The sequence below is a fragment of the Carassius gibelio genome, chromosome A5 (assembly GCF_023724105.1).
Source record: "Carassius gibelio isolate Cgi1373 ecotype wild population from Czech Republic chromosome A5, carGib1.2-hapl.c, whole genome shotgun sequence".
NCBI classification, from domain to species: domain Eukaryota; kingdom Metazoa; phylum Chordata; class Actinopteri; order Cypriniformes; family Cyprinidae; genus Carassius; species Carassius gibelio.
Genome location: NC_068375.1, coordinates 1,430,543 through 1,436,291, shown reverse-complemented (window position 1 = coordinate 1,436,291; position 5,749 = coordinate 1,430,543). Strand labels below are relative to the sequence as shown.

The window sequence follows — 5,749 nt, the reverse complement described above, 5'->3', positions numbered from 1 at the left end:
AGCGCCCCCTGGAATATGGAGGGCCATATATCATACATTCTTGCTCGTAGACGAATGAAACTCGGTACACATATAAATCTCATCAATCCAAACAACTTTTGTATTGCATATCATAGGCTCCGCCCAACAGGAAGTTGGCTATTTAGGGTTTAGTATTCAAATTTTTCGTCAAAGTTGTGGGGGCTTTTGGGGTCCTTAACATACTCAAAAACTCTTGAAAATTTGCGCACACTTTGGAATCTGTGGCCTTTAGGAGCCTGCAGAGGCTGGGACCCGGGCGTGGCACAGGGGCTCTACGGCGCCCCCTGGAACACAGTCAGAAATGTTGATGTATAGCTCACACATACTTGCACATATTCATATGAAACTCAGTACACATATAGATCTCATCGTGCCGAACAACTTTCGTATTGCATGTCATAGGCTCCACCCAACAGGAAGTCAGCTATTTAGAGTTATGTAAAAAGCGCATGCTCTGGAATTTGAAATACTTGTCATAGGTTTTTTTCTCGATTGCCGCCAAACTTGGTCAACATGATCTCAAGACACTGGGGATGAAAAATTGCCAGGGGATTTTTGATATCTCGAACGGTTTGCTCGTGGCGAGGCGTTGAAATTATGGGGAGAAATGAGAAACAGGAAGTGTCTAATACCGTCCACATACATTTCCTGATTTTAATCAAACTTCATCAGATTATTCGTTGTATGATGTCGATTGCATATATGTGACTATTAGGAGTCAAAGTTATAGCGCCACCAACTGGCAGAAGGAAGTGTGTCATTTTCAAAATGATTTGAATTCAGCATCTTATTATTACTCGATTTGCTTCAAACTTCATCAGAATAATGTTAAAACACAGCCGATATAAATCTGCAAGGGGGATATTGATATCTAAAAAATTGTTGGCGTGGCAACATGTCAAACTGGAATACTTCTCAGGTGATTTTGAGGCAAATAACATACTTAGAATTTCACAAAACTCTGAACACACATCAGTATTTCTGATAGGAACTTAAATTGTGAATGGATTTTGGATAGCTTGAATGGTTTTGCCGTGGTGATTTTTTTAAATGACCTTACAAAGGGAATCATTATTGTATTTTTAAATTGCAGCTTCCAAACACGTCAAAGAATTTTTTCATACAGATGAAAAAGTCATTCTGAGGAAATATGCATAGTTTAACGACTTTACAACACTGTATGGATAACAGAAAATTAAAAAACTGTCAGACATCTCATCTCACTCTGTCCCTCTGTTTTAGTATATGTGCTTCAGACTTCCATTGTCTGAGAGAAATTGCGCCCCTACAGGTTCAATTCCCGAACTTTTACTTTCACTTTTAAATCGGTTAAAAATACAAATAAATACTTAGATTTAATTCACACTGATAAGCTTAACCAACATATCTGATTATTACCGGTTCAGGGCTCATGGATAAATTATTTCTGGCCAGAGATACGTGAGAAATAGGAGAGATGAATCACCGCTGTGACCACGACCCAGCCGGCATTTCAACGTTGATTCAACGTTGAAACAACGTCAGGTACCATGGTTGAATCAACGTTGAAAAACCTTTCGATTTTGCAAATTGGATCAACGTTGAAATCACGACGTTGATTCACCGTTGAAATCGTGACGTTGATGTATGGTTGAAATCACAACGCTGATTCACTGTTGAAATCCCGACGTTGAATCAACGTTGAAAAACCTTTCGATTTTGCAAATTGGATCAACGTTGAAATCACGACGTGGATTCACCGTTGAAATCGCGACGCTGTTTCACCGTCTTACCTGCATTACGGGTGAATTAGGGTCGTGCTGCAGCCCTGGGATGAAAGCTGAATGAGGTGTTGATTTTGAAAAGTTAATCAGCGTTGATAACACGACGTTGTTTCCCCGTCGTACCTTGCACCGTGTGTAAATACACCTAGATCCTAGTGGGCATTTAGATCAACAAGGTACATGCAAGGCTAAAAATCTAATGACTGGCAGCAATGGCTTTACAAACAACTTCAATAAACTACCACATGCTCAAAATTGTCAAACAGCAGTTTAATTTTGGAAACATACTGTATAAAACAGATGAAAATAATCCCACACTTTATTATGCAGAGTATGCATGGAGGTAATGCTAAAAACATGTAGTAGAACAATCCAAATACAATAATATTTAAAGGTTTTTGTGAAATAATTTGGCACATAAATGCATATTTTTTTGCAGCACTTACAAGACAAACCCTTGTACCTTTATGACTGAAACCAGTGGATCTTTTATTTTGGTGGAAACCTACCGTTTCTGTCAAAAACATGTTTTAGTAATGTGTCTCATTACAAGAGTTGTGTACATTTGTGCAGTGAAAATGTGTTGCACAGTTCGAGAAGGGAACCTTCCACCAGTTGATTTCTAATGGGAACCCCCCCGGACTGTGTCTTCTTTACCGTGGGGAATGCAGAATGAGATTTCTACCGCAGGGCACTCTAAAATGTTAGAACCAGCAGCCTTAGTGTATACAGTGTGGTTGTGCTTCGGGTGATCCTTGAAAGTGTCCCAGCGCTAGGTCCTTTCTGACACCGTCCCCTCCACTCTCTCCCACTTGTGCACTTTCTGTACCGTCCTGTATAAACATTTACATTTAATCATTAAACAGACAAATTTATCCAAAGCGACTTACAAATGAGAAGAACAGAAGCAGTCAGGTGTACAAGCGAACAACAACAGTATACAAGTGCCATGACAAGTCTCAGTTAGTCTAGTACAGAACGCATAGCCAGGTTTTTTTTTTTTTTTTTTTTTCAATATGAAAGACAAGAAAAGAAGGAAAAGTGCTAGCATTAGTTGGTTAAGTTCTGGTGAAAAAGATGAGTCTTAAGATGTTTCTTGAAAATGAGTAAAGACTCAGCAGTTCGGATTGAGATTGGGAGGTGATTCCACCAGCTGGGCACAGTCCAGGAAAAGATCCGTGAGAGTGATTTTGAACTTCTTTGGGATGGCACCACAAGGAATCGTTCACTTGCAGAGGGCAAACTTCTGGAGGGAACATAAGATTTAACCAGTTTGTTTAGATATGTTCACAATGTTTGACAATAACTTTGATATTGTGAAATATATTTAACTGAAAACTGAATGCAAAATAAATCACACAATATTTTCACTTTACAGTTCAGTAACAGTGAGGTTGGAAACAAAGTGGACAACACTATTCATTAAACACTTAATGTATTCAGATGAAAATGTACAATATTAACAAATTATTCACAAGCAGTGTTTTCAGAGCCCCCAGTTACACTGTTTTAATCAGAACACTAACATTACAGTGTAGTAAAACAAGTCAAATCAAATTCAGTACATTTTTATTAAACTAAGCACAATCAAAACCTATCACAAAAGGTCAAAGCATCTCTAGCAGAAGTGACAGTGCAATGTAGCAGATGAACAATTTCTTACCAATGTTTCAAGAACAAGCTGGATCCTTGATGACTCTACAAGGGGAAAGAAGAAAGAGTTTACTGAAAAGTTCTTAAAAAGCAGGATTTCATATTATACCATTTCTTTAAACCATTGATCTCAAACTCAATTCCTGGAGGGCCACAGCTCTGCACAGTTTGCTCCAACCATAATCAAACACACCTGATTCAGCTAATCAAGGTCTTCAGGATTACTAGAAACTTCCAAGCAGGTGTGATTTGGAGCTGGTTGGAGCTAAACTCTGCAGAGCTGTGGCCCTCCAGGAATTGAGTTTGAGACCACTGCTTTAAACCATTGATTCTCAAACTTTTTATAAGTACCACTTCAGAAAATATTTGTTATTAAATATTAAGTTGCACCATAATGACCAACATTACATTTCAGCAGTGTAGTAGGCCAAACTATTCAGCTACAGGTCTATAGTTAAAAAATGAGGCAGTTTTATTCTAATAAGAAAATTAATTGTCAGACACTTTACCATGGTAAATACAGTTTGAACATTAACACTACAACTGTGCTTACATACACAGGTAAATGAAAAAAAAAAAGTTTAAATTAAAATTTAATTTTAAATGTAATTAACAAAAGTTACAAAACTGTACTGTACTTTAACTGTAACATACTTAAATGTGCAAAAAAAAAAAACTTACTCAAAGATTAAGTTAAAATGTATTAACATTAATTAGTTTAATTTAGTGATTCACCTGCAAAACAACTAGAGGGGGCCTGACACTTTGAGAACCATGGCTTTAAACAATCCTTTTTTATTTCTTTTTTCATTTTCATTAATTCATTAAAATTATATTATTTAAATACCGACATTTGCACTTATATGTTGCAGAAAACACTTTGAAACTATTATAAGAATACAAACATATATAACACACCTAATGCATGGGATTCATATCAGGAAAATATGGGAAAATCTCTAAAAGACAGACATTAACACATAACTCACCAGTAACACATTAGGTGAGCATCTAACTTGATCAGCTGTGATAAAGCAATGCAAAAATAGACACACGGGTATTTATTTATCTGCAGGTTACATGTCCTTTTAACTACCCATTTGTAAACTCTGGTAATACTTTACTATTTTCAAAAGATAATAAAGATAAAGTTAGCGATTTTCTTACCTCATTTTGACAGGATGTTTTCAGGACCTCGCAGAACACCTGACCTTTCTTGTGTTCACAGTTTTTGTTCTCCATTGACAGGTCACGACTCAAATTCGCTCAAAATAAATAAAAAATGTACAGGCAAATATGAAATAATTCGGGACCGACCGAGCAGTCAGTTATAACGAGCAGCAGCTCACAGTTAGCCGCCTCAGTCACTCACAGAAAGACGACAACAACGGTCATATTTTTAAATGTAGAAAAGCGCGAACCGATTAATTGTCCAGTTTCCTGAATGACAGCCAGATTAACCAATCATGATAGAAGTAATAAAATAAAACTACCAATGGGAGTTGTTTCAGTGTGATAAAGCAGCGAAATGTATAGTTTTATTGTTGTTAATGATGATAATATTTAACATATACCTTTAGATTTTAGAATAGGTATCATGACTAAAATATTTTTAAATGCTATTAAAATAATAATTAATTTAAATAATTTAATATAAATAATTTAAAAGCTTGTTAACCTTTTTCTACCATTTAGCATTAAACATTTTTAACATTGTTTCATTAAAACAACTGACCTTATTTCAACCATATTTCAATGTTGAAAGTTGGTCATGTGCTGGAAGTTTTTCAACAGTTCATCTTTAAACGTTGAATCAACGTTGTTTCAACGTTGAAACCACAACTGACCTTATTTCAACCATATTTCAACATTGAAAGTTGGTCATGTGCTGGATGTTTTTCAACCATTCAGCTTTAAACGTTGAATCAACGTTGTTTCAACGTTGAAACCACAACTGACCTTATTTCAACCATATTTCAACGTTGAAGGTCGGTCATGTGCCGGCTGGGGAGCGTCTGGAGTAAAGAGCTCAGAGAAAACGAATTTATTCCTGTTTTAAAGCTTTTAAAAATAAATTATTACAGCGATATCACACAATCAACCAATTAGAACACACCAAGAGCTAAATTCAGATGTTTTTGAACTGTTTGTGTGAAAATGAAATATTTGTGGCTGCCTATCTGAAATCACGCCTCCGATCAGCGTGTACAGTGTCGAGCTCAAAACAAACGAATTTATTCTTGTTTAAGAGCTTTTTTAAATAAAATATTACCACAAATGCACACAATAAACCCATTGTAACACTACAAGAG

The 5,749-nt window shown here is 36.2% G+C and overlaps 1 long non-coding RNA gene across 1 annotated transcript; it reads right to left on the bottom strand.

Annotated features, from left to right (window-relative positions):
* Positions 1 to 2,033: 2,033 nt before the first annotated feature.
* LOC127988429 (uncharacterized) lies at positions 2,034 to 5,444 on the bottom strand. Its single transcript, XR_008161647.1, has 4 exons — positions 4,605 to 5,444; positions 4,427 to 4,461; positions 3,448 to 3,482; positions 2,034 to 3,030 (listed from the first exon to the last, which is right to left on the bottom strand). It is a non-coding gene; the product is annotated as an uncharacterized LOC127988429 (long non-coding RNA).
* Positions 5,445 to 5,749: the final 305 nt, after the last annotated feature.